We start from the raw sequence: 12,500 nt of genomic DNA on the forward strand, positions 1-12,500 counted from the left end.
ATAGTTGCAGTGACAAACGCTAAACTCCACACAGCTCTCACTGACTATTTGGATATTTACGTTTCACTGAGCAAAACATTTCTGTATTTACAGCATTCTTATGAATTCATGTTCTATCAGGTTTTTGCTCGGATAACCTTACTTTTTTTATGGCAATTTGTCAATAAAACTCATGAATGCAACTGATGATGTCAAATTGTTTGTTGTTCAACTTGGTACCAAACTCCAACTGGGGTTCAGCTTTCTTAAAGCTACTTGGTACCAAACTCCAACTGGGGTTCAGCTTTCTTAAAGCTACTTGGTACCAAACTCCAACTGGGGTTCAGCTTTCTTAAAGCTACTTGGTACCAAACTCCAACTGGGGTTCAGCTTTCTTAAAATCTACTTGGTACCAAACTCCAACTGGGGTTCAGCTTTCTTAAAGCTACTTGGTACCAAACTCCAACTGGGGTTTAGCTTTCTTAAAGCTACTTGGTACCAAACTCCAACTGGGGTTCAGCTTTCTTAAAGCTACTTGGTACCAAACTCCAACTGGGGTTCAGCTTTCTTAAAGCTACTTGGTACCAAACTCCAACTGGGGTTCAGCTTTCTTAAAGCTACTTGGTACCAAACTCCAACTGGGGTTCAGCTTTCTTAAAAGCTACTTGGTACCAAACTCCAACTGGGGTTCAGCTTTCTTAAAGCTAATTGGTACCAAACTCCAACTGGGGTTCAGCTTTCTTAAAGCTACTTGGTAGCAAACTCCAACTGGGGTTTAGCTTTCTTAAAGCTACATGGTACCAAACTCCAACTGGGGTTCAGCTTTCTTAAAGCTACTTGGTACCAAACTCCAACTGGGGTTCAGCTTTCTTAAAGCTACTTGGTACCAAACTCCAACTGGGGTTTAGCTTTCTTAAAGCTACTTGGTACCAAACTCCAACTGGGGTTCAGCTTTCTTAAAGCTACTTGGTACCAAACTCCAACTGGGGTTCAGCTTTCTTAAAGCTACTTGGTACCAAACTCCAACTGGGGTTCAGCTTTCTTAAAGCTACTTGGTACCAAACTCCAACTGGGGTTCAGCTTTCTTAAAGCTACTTGGTACCAAACTCCAACTGGGGTTCAGCTTTCTTAAAGCTACATGGTACCAAACTCCAACTGGGGTTCAGCTTTCTTAAAGCTACTTGGTACCAAACTCCAACTGGGGTTCAGCTTTCTTAAAGCTACATGGTACCAAACTCCAACTGGGGTTTAGCTTTCTTAAAGCTACATGGTACCAAACTCCAACTGGGGTTCAGCTTTCTTAAAGCTACATGGTACCAAACTCCAACTGGGGTTTAGCTTTCTTAAAGCTACTTGGTACCAAACTCCAACTGGGGTTCAGCTTTCTTAAAAGCTACTTGGTACCAAACTCCTACTGGGGTTCAGCTTTCTTAAAGCTACTTGGTACCAAACTCAACTGGGGTTCAGCTTTCTTAAAAGCTACTTGGTACCAAACTCTGACTGGGGTTCAGCTTTCTTAAAGCTACTTGGTACCAATCTCCAACTGGGGTTCAGCTTTCTTAAAAGCTACTTGGTACCAAACTCATACTGGGGTTAAGCTGTTAAAAGCTACTTGGTACCAAACTCCAACTGGGGTTAAGCTCTTAAAATCTACTTGGTACCAAACTCCAACTGGGGTTTAGCTTTCTTAAAGCTACTTGGTACCAAACTGCTACTGGGGTTTAGCTTTCTTAAAGCTACTTGGTACCAAACTCCAACTGGGGTTCAGCTTTCTTAAAGCTACTTGGTACCAAACTCCAACTGGGGTTCAGCTTTCTTAAAGCTACATGGTACCAAACTCCAACTGGGGTTTAGCTTTCTTAAAGCTACTTGGAACCAAACTCATACTGGGGTTAAGCTGTTAAAAGCTACTTGGTACCAAACTCCAACTGGGGTTAAGCTCTTAAAATCTACTTGGTACCAAACTCCAACTGGGGTTTAGCTTTCTTAAAGCTACTTGGTACCAAACTGCTACTGGGGTTTAGCTTTCTTAAAGCTACTTGGTACCAAACTCCAACTGGGGTTCAGCTTTCTTAAAGCTACTTGGTACCAAACTCCAACTGGGGTTCAGCTTTCTTAAAGCTACATGGTACCAAACTCCAACTGGGGTTTAGCTTTCTTAAAGCTACTTGGAACCAAACTCCAACTGGGGTTCAGCTTTCTTAAAGCTACATGGTACCAAACTCCAACTGGGGTTTAGCTTTCTTAAAGCTACTTGGTACCAAACTCCAACTGGGGTTCAGCTTTCTTAAAGCTACTTGGTACCAAACTCCAACTGGGGTTCAGCTTTCTTAAAGCTACTTGGTACCAAACTCCAACTGGGGTTCAGCTTTCTTAAAGCTACTTGGTACCAAACTCCAACTGGGGTTCAGCTTTCTTAAAGCTACATGGTACCAAACTCCAACTGGGGTTTAGCTTTCTTAAAGCTATTTGGTACCAAACTGCTACTGGGGTTTAGCTTTCTTAAAGCTACTTGGTACCAAACTCCAACTGGGGTTCAGCTTTCTTAAAATCTACTTGGTACCAAACTCCTACTGGGGTTCAGCTTTCTTAAAGCTACTTGGTACCAAACTCAACTGGGGTTCAGCTTTCTTAAAAGCTACTTGGTACCAAACTCCTACTGGTGTTCAGCTTTCTTAAAGCTACTTGGTACCAATCTCCAACTGGGGTTCAGCTTTCTTAAAAGCTACTTGGTACCAAACTCATACTGGGGTTAAGCTGTTAAAAGCTACTTGGTACCAAACTCCAACTGGGGTTAAGCTCTTAAAATCTACTTGGTACCAAACTCCAACTGGGGTTTAGCTTTCTTAAAGCTACTTGGTACCAAACTGCTACTGGGGTTTAGCTTTCTTAAAGCTACTTGGTACCAAACTCCAACTGGGGTTCAGCTTTCTTAAAGCTACATGGTACCAAACTCCAACTGGGGTTCAGCTTTCTTAAAGCTACATGGTACCAAACTCCAACTGGGGTTCAGCTTTCTTAAAGCTACTTGGTACCAAACTCCAACTGGGGTTCAGTTTTCTTAAAGCTACATGGTACCAAACTCCAACTGGGGTTTAGCTTTCTTAAAGCTACTTGGAACCAAACTCATACTGGGGTTAAGCTGTTAAAAGCTACTTGGTACCAAACTCCAACTGGGGTTAAGCTCTTAAAATCTACTTGGTACCAAACTCCAACTGGGGTTTAGCTTTCTTAAAGCTACTTGGTACCAAACTGCTACTGGGGTTTAGCTTTCTTAAAGCTACTTGGTACCAAACTCCAACTGGGGTTCAGCTTTCTTAAAGCTACATGGTACCAAACTCCAACTGGGGTTCAGCTTTCTTAAAGCTACTTGGTACCAAACTCCAACTGGGGTTCAGCTTTCTTAAAGCTACATGGTACCAAACTCCAACTGGGGTTTAGCTTTCTTAAAGCTACTTGGAACCAAACTCCAACTGGGGTTCAGCTTTCTTAAAGCTACATGGTACCAAACTCCAACTGGGGTTTAGCTTTCTTAAAGCTACTTGGTACCAAACTCCAACTGGGGTTCAGCTTTCTTAAAGCTACTTGGTACCAAACTCCAACTGTGGTTCAGCTTTCTTAAAAGCTACTTGGTACCAAACTCCAACTGGGGTTGAGCTCCTGGAGGTTAGTGTTTTTTTTGTGATGAAAGTTGTTCTGGAGGCATCTCTGCAGAGTTGTAACTAGCTGGCACTCTGATGTTATACTCAACCTTATACCTAACTTTAACCACACTGCTAACCCTAATGCCTAACTTTAACCACACTGCTAACCCTAATGCCTAACTTTAACCACACTGCTAACCCTAATACCTAACTTTAACCACACTGCTAACCCTAATGCCTAACTTTAACCACACTGCTAACCCTAATGCCTAACTTTAACCACACTGCTAACCCGAATGCCTAACTTTAAACACACTGCTAACCCTAATACCTAACTTTAACCACACTGCTAACCCTAATGCCTAACTTTAACTACACTGCTAACCCTAATGCCTAACTTTAACCACACTGCTAACCCTAATGCCTAACTTTAACCACACTGCTAACCCTAATGCCTAACTTTAACCACACTGCTAATCCTAATACCTAACTTTAAACACACTGCTAACCCTAATGCCTAACTTTAACCACACTGCTAACCCTAATGCCTAACTTTAACCACACTGCTAACCCTAATACCTAACTTTAACCACACTGCTAACCCTAATGCCTAACTTTAACCACACTGCTAACCCGTATACCTAACTTTAACCACACTGCTAACCCTAATGCCTAACTTTAACCACACTGCTAACCCTAATGCCTAACTTTAACCACACTGCTAACCCTAATGCCTAAATTTAACCACACTGCTAACCCTAATGCCTAACTTTAACCACACTGCTAACCCTAATGCCTAACTTTAAACACACTGCTAACCCTAATGCCTAACCTTAACCACACTGCTAACCCTAATGCCTAACTTTAACCACACTGCTAACCCTAATGCCTAACTTTAACCACACTGCTAACCCTAATGCCTAACTTTAAACACACTGCTAACCCTAATGCCTAACTTTAACCACACTGCTAACCCTAATGCCTAACTTTAACCACACTGCTAACCCTAATGCCTAACTTTAACCACACTGCTAACCCTTATACCTAACTTTAACCACACTGCTAACCCTAATGCCTAACTTTAACCACACTGCTAACCCTAATGTCTAACTTTAACCACACTGCTAACCCTAATGCCTAACTTTAACCACACTGCCAACCCTAATGCCTAACTTTAACCACACTGCTAACCCTAATGCCTAACTTTAACCACACTGCTAACCCTAATGCCTAACTTTAACCACACTGCTAACCCTAATGCCTAACTTTAAACACACTGCTAACCCTAATGCCTAACTTTAACCACACTGCTAACCCTAATGCCTAACTTTAACCACACTGCTAACCCTAATGCCTAACTTTAACTACACTGCTAACCCTAATGCCTAACTTTAACCACACTGCTAACCCTAATGCCTAACTTTAACCACACTGCTAACCCTAATGCCTAACTTTAACCACACTGCCAACCCTAATGCCTAACTTTAACCACACTGCTAACCCTAATGCCTAACTTTAACCACACTGCTAACCCTAATGCCTAACTTTAACCACACTGCTAACCCTAATGCCTAACTTTAACCACACTGCTAATCCTAATACCTAACTTTAAACACACTGCTAACCCTAATGCCTAACTTTAACCACACTGCTAACCCTAATGCCTAACTTTAACCACACTGCTAACCCTAATACCTAACTTTAACCACACTGCTAACCCTAATGCCTAACTTTAACCACACTGCTAACCCTTATACCTAACTTTAACCACACTGCTAACCCTAATGCCTAACTTTAACCACACTGCTAACCCTAATGCCTAACTTTAACCACACTGCTAACCCTAATGCCTAAATTTAACCACACTGCTAACCCTAATGCCTAACTTTAACCACACTGCTAACCCTAATGCCTAACTTTAAACACACTGCTAACCCTAATGCCTAACTTTAACCACACTGCTAACCCTAATGCCTAACTTTAACCACACTGCTAACCCTAATGCCTAACTTTAACCACACTGCTAACCCTAATGCCTAACTTTAAACACACTGCTAACCCTAATGCCTAACTTTAACCACACTGCTAACCCTAATGCCTAACTTTAACCACACTGCTAACCCTAATGCCTAACTTTAACCACACTGCTAACCCTTATACCTAACTTTAACCACACTGCTAACCCTAATGCCTAACTTTAACCACACTGCTAACCCTAATGCCTAACTTTAACCACACTGCTAACCCTAATGCCTAACTTTAACCACACTGCCAACCCTAATGCCTAACTTTAACCACACTGCTAACCCTAATGCCTAACTTTAACCACACTGCTAACCCTAATGCCTAACTTTAACCACACTGCTAACCCTAATGCCTAACTTTAAACACACTGCTAACCCTAATGCCTAACTTTAACCACACTGCTAACCCTAATGCCTAACTTTAACCACACTGCTAACCCTAATGCCTAACTTTAACCACACTGCTAACCCTAATGCCTAACTTTAACCACACTGCTAACCCTAATGCCTAACTTTAACCACACTGCTAACCCTAATGCCTAACTTTAACCACACTGCCAACCCTAATGCCTAACTTTAACCACACTGCTAACCCTAATGCCTAACTTTAACCACACTGCTAACCCTAATGCCTAACTTTAACCACACTGCTAACCCTAATGCCTAACTTTAACCACACTGCTAACCCTAATGCCTAACTTTAACCACACTGCTAACCCTAATACCTAACTTTAAACACACTGCTAACCCTAATGCCTAACTTTAACCACACTGCTAACCCTAATGCCTAACTTTAACCACACTACTAACCCTAATACCTAACTTTAACCACACTGCTAACCCTAATACCTAACTTTAACCACACTGCTAACCCTAATGCCTAACTTTAACCACACTGCTAACCCTAATGCCTAACTTTAACCACACTGCTAACCCTAATGCCTAACTTTAACCACACTGCTAACCCTAATACCTAACTTTAACCACACTGCTAACCCTTATACCTAACTTTAACCACACTGCTAACCCTAATACCTAACTTTAACCACACTGCTAACCCTAATGCCTAACTTTAACCACACTGCTAACCCTAATGCCTAACTTTAACCACACTGCTAACCCTAATGCCTAACTTTAACCACACTGTTAACCCTAATGCCTAACTTTAACCACAGTGCTAACCCTAATGCCTAACTTTAACCACACTGCTAACCCTAATACCTAACTTTAACCACACTGCTAACCCTAATACCTAACTTTAACCACACTGCTAACCCTAATGCCTAACTTTAACCACACTGCTAACCCTAATGCCTAACTTTAACCACACTGCTAACCCTAATGCCTAACTTTAACCACACTGCTAACCCTAATGCCTAACTTTAACCACACTGCTAACCCTAATACCTAACTTTAACCACACTGCTAACCCTAATGCCTAACTTTAACCACACTGCTAACCCTAATGCCTAACTTTAACCACACTGCTAACCCTAATGCCTAACTTTAACCACACTGCTAACCCTAATGCCTAACTTTAACCACACTGCTAACCCTAATGCCTAACTTTAACCACACTGCTAACCCTAATGCCTAACTTTAACCACACTGCTAACCCTAATGCCTAACTTTAACCACACTGCTAACCCTAATACCTAACTTTAACCACACTGCTAACCCTAATGCCTAACTTTAACCACACTGCTAACCCTAATGCCTAACTTTAACCACACTGCTAACCCTAATGCCTAACTTTAACCACACTGCTAACCCTAATGCCTAACTTTAACCACACTGCTAACCCTAATGCCTAACTTTAACCACACTGCTAACCCTAATGCCTAACTTTAACCACACTGCTAACCCTAATGCCTAACTTTAACCACACTGCTAACCCTAATGCCTAACTTTAACCACACTGCTAAACCTAATGCCTAACTTTAACCACACTGCTAACCCTAATGCCTAACTTTAACCACACTGCTAACCCTAATGCCTAACTTTAACCACACTGCTAACCCTAATGCCTAACTTTAACCACACTGCTAACCCTAATGCCTAACTTTAACCACACTGCTAACCCTAATGCCTAACTTTAACCACACTGCTAACCCTAATGCCTAACTTTAACCACACTGCTAAACCTAATACCTAACTTTAACCACACTGCTAACCCTAATGCCTAACTTTAACCACACTGCTAACCCTAATGCCTAACTTTAACCACACTGCTAACCCTAATGCCTAACTTTAACCACACTGCTAACCCTAATGCCTAACTTTAACCACACTGCTAACCCTAATGCCTAACTTTAACCACACTGCTAACCCTAATGCCTAACTTTAACCACACTGCTAACCCTAATGCCTAACTTTAACCACACTGCTAACCCTAATGCCTAACTTTAACCACACTGCTAACCCTAATGCCTAACTTTAACCACACTGCTAACCCTAATACCTAACTTTAACCACACTGCTAACCCTAATGCCTAACTTTAACCACACTGCTAACCCTAATGCCTAACTTTAACCACACTGCTAACCCTAATGCCTAACTTTAACCACACTGCTAACCCTAATGCCTAACTTTAACCACACTGCTAACCCTAATGCCTAACTTTAACCACACTGCTAACCCTAATGCCTAACTTTAACCACACTGCTAACCCTAATGCCTAACTTTAACCACACTGCTAACCCTAATACCTAACTTTAACCACACTGCTAACCCTAATGCCTAACTTTAACCACACTGCTAACCCTAATGCCTAACTTTAACCACACTGCTAACCCTAATGCCTAACTTTAACCACACTGCTAACCCTAATGCCTAACTTTAACCACACTGCTAACCCTAATGCCTAACTTTAACCACACTGCTAACCCTAATGCCTAACTTTAACCACACTGCTAACCCTAATGCCTAACTTTAACCACACTGCTAACCCTAATGCCTAACTTTAACCACACTGCTAACCCTAATGCCTAACTTTAACCACACTGCTAACCCTAATGCCTAACTTTAACCACACTGCTAACCCTAATGCCTAACTTTAACCACACTGCTAACCCTAATACCTAACTTTAACCACACTGCTAACCCTAATGCCTAACTTTAACCACACTGCTAACCCTAATGCCTAACTTTAACCACACTGCTAACCCTAATGCCTAACTTTAACCACACTGCTAACCCTAATGCCTAACTTTAACCACACTGCTAACCCTAATGCCTAACTTTAACCACACTGCTAACCCTAATGCCTAACTTTAACCACACTGCTAACCCTAATGCCTAACTTTAACCACACTGCTAACCCTAATGCCTAACTTTAACCACACTGCTAACCCTAATGCCTAACTTTAACCACACTGCTAACCCTAATGCCTAACTTTAACTACACTGCTAACCCTAATGCCTAACTTTAACCACACTGCTAACCCTAATACCTAACTTTAACCACACTGCTAACCCTAATGCCTAACTTTAACTACACTGCTAACCCTAATGCCTAACTTTAACCACACTGCTAACCCTAATGCCTAACTTTAACCACACTGCTAACCCTAATGCCTAACTTTAACCACACTGCTAACCCTAATACCTAACTTTAACCACACTGCTAACCCTAATGCCTAACTTTAACCACACTGCTAACCCTAATGCCTAACTTTAACCACACTGCTAACCCTAATGCCTAACTTTAACCACACTGCTAACCCTAATGCCTAACTTTAACCACACTGCTAACCCTAATACCTAACTTTAACCACACTGCTAACCCTAATGCCTAACTTTAACCACACTGCTAACCCTAATGCCTAACTTTAACCACACTGCTAACCCTAATGCCTAACTTTAACCACACTGCTAACCCTAATGCCTAACTTTAACCACACTGCTAACCCTAATACCTAACTTTAACCACACTGCTAACCCTAATGCCTAACTTTAACCACACTGCTAACCCTAATGCCTAACTTTAACCACACTGCTAACCCTAATGCCTAACTTTAACCACACTGCTAACCCTAATGCCTAACTTTAACCACACTGCTAACCCTAATGCCTAACTTTAACCACACTGCTAACCCTAATGCCTAACTTTAACCACACTGCTAACCCTAATGCCTAACTTTAACCACACTGCTAACCCTAATGCCTAACTTTAACCACACTGCTAACCCTAATGCCTAACTTTAACCACACTGCTAACCCTAATACCTAACTTTAACCACACTGCTAACCCTAATGCCTAACTTTAACCACACTGCTAACCCTAATACCTAACTTTAACCACACTGCTAACCCTAATGCCTAACTTTAACCACACTGCTAACCCTAATGCCTAACTTTAACCACACTGCTAACCCTAATGCCTAACTTTAACCACACTGCTAACCCTAATGCCTAACTTTAACCACACTGCTAACCCTAATGCCTAACTTTAACCACACTGCTAACCCTAATGCCTAACTTTAACCACACTGCTAACCCTAATGCCTAACTTTAACCACACTGCTAACCCTAATGCCTAACTTTAACCACACTGCTAACCCTAATGCCTAACTTTAACCACACTGCTAACCCTAATGCCTAACTTTAACCACACTGCTAACCCTAATGCCTAACTTTAACTACACTGCTAACCCTAATGCCTAACTTTAACCACACTGCTAACCCTAATACCTAACTTTAACCACACTGCTAACCCTAATGCCTAACTTTAACTACACTGCTAACCCTAATGCCTAACTTTAACCACACTGCTAACCCTAATACCTAACTTTAACTACACTGCTAACCCTAATGCCTAACTTTAACCACACTGCTAACCCTAATGCCTAACTTTAACCACACTGCTAACCCTAATGCCTAACTTTAACCACACTGCTAACCCTAATGCCTAACTTTAACCACACTGCTAACCCTAATGCCTAACTTTAACCACACTGCTAACCCTAATGCCTAACTTTAACCACACTGCTAACCCTAATGCCTAACTTTAACCACACTGCTAACCCTAATACCTAACTTTAACCACACTGCTAACCCTAATGCCTAACTTTAACCACACTGCTAACCCTAATGCCTAACTTTAACCACACTGCTAACCCTAATGCCTAACTTTAACCACACTGCTAACCCTAATGCCTAACTTTAACCACACTGCTAACCCTAATGCCTAACTTTAACCACACTGCTAACCCTAATGCCTAACTTTAAACACACTGCTAACCCTAATGCCTAACTTTAACCACACTGCTAACCCTAATGCCTAACTTTAACCACACTGCTAACCCTAATGCCTAACTTTAACCACACTGCTAACCCTAATGCCTAACTTTAACCACACTGCTAACCCTAATGCCTAACTTTAACCACACTGCTAACCCTAATGCCTAACTTTAACCACACTGCTAACCCTAATACCTAACTTTAACCACACTGCTAACCCTAATGCCTAACTTTAACCACACTGCTAACCCTAATGCCTAAGTTTAAACACACTGCTAACCCTAATGCCTAACTTTAACCACACTGCTAACCCTAATGCCTAACTTTAACCACACTGCTAACCCTAATGCCTAACTTTAACCACACTGCTAACCCTAATACCTAACTTTAACCACATTGCTAACCCTAATGCCTAACTTTAACCACACTGCTAACCCTAATGCCTAACTTTAACCACACTGCTAACCCTAATGCCTAACTTTAACCACACTGCTAACCCTAATGCCTAACTTTAACCACACTGCTAACCCTAATGCCTAACGTTAACCACACTGCTAACCCTAATGCCTAACTTTAACCACACTGCTAACCCTAATGCCTAACTTTAACCACACTGCTAACCCTAATGCCTAACTTTAACCACACTGCTAACCCTAATGCCTAACGTTAACCACACTGCTAACCCTAATGCCTAACTTTAACCACACTGCTAACCCTAATGCCTAACTTTAACCACACTGCTAACCCTAATACCTAACTTTAACCACACTGCTAACCCTAATGCCTAACTTTAACCACACTGCTAACCCTAATGCCTAACTTTAACCACACTGCTAACCCTAATGCCTAACTTTAACCACACTGCTAACCCTAATGCCTAACTTTAACCACACTGCTAACCCTAATGCCTAACTTTAACCACACTGCTAACCCTAATGCCTAACTTTAACTACACTGCTAACCCTAATGCCTAACTTTAACCACACTGCTAACCCTAATGCCTAACTTTAACCACACTGCTAACCCTAATGCCTATCTTTAACCACACTGCTAACCCTAATGCCTATCTTTAACCACACTGCTAACCCTAATGCCTAACTTTAACCACACTGCTAACCCTAATACCTAACTTTAACCACACTGCTAACCCTAATGCCTAACTTTAACCACACTGCTAACCCTAATGCCTAACTTTAACCACACTGCTAACCCTAATGCCTAACTTTAACCACACTGCTAACCCTAATGCCTAACTTTAACCACACTGCTAACCCTAATGCCTAACTTTAACCACACTGCTAACCCTAATGCCTAACTTTAACCACACTGCTAACCCTAATGCCTAACTTTAACCACACTGCTAACCCTAATGCCTAACTTTAACTACACTGCTAACCCTAATGCCTAACTTTAACCACACTGCTAACCCTAATGCCTAACTTTAACCACACTGCTAACCCTAATGCCTATCTTTAACCACACTGCTAACCCTAATGCCTATCTTTAACCACACTGCTAACCCTAATGCCTAACTTTAACCACACTGCTAACCCTAATACCTAACTTTAACCACACTGCTAACCCTAATGCCTAACTTTAACCACACTGCTA

The 12,500-nt window shown here is 41.6% G+C and overlaps 1 protein-coding gene across 1 annotated transcript in view; it reads right to left on the reverse strand.

The window, feature by feature from the left end:
* Nucleotides 1-12,500, reverse strand: part of LOC139405583 (CUB and sushi domain-containing protein 3-like) — a 493,337-nt gene that overhangs the window by 186,306 nt on the left and 294,531 nt on the right. The gene's annotated exons all lie outside the window — the stretch shown is intronic.

The sequence above is a fragment of the Oncorhynchus clarkii genome, chromosome 3, assembly GCF_045791955.1.
Source record: "Oncorhynchus clarkii lewisi isolate Uvic-CL-2024 chromosome 3, UVic_Ocla_1.0, whole genome shotgun sequence".
Classification (NCBI taxonomy): Eukaryota; Metazoa; Chordata; class Actinopteri; order Salmoniformes; family Salmonidae; genus Oncorhynchus; species Oncorhynchus clarkii.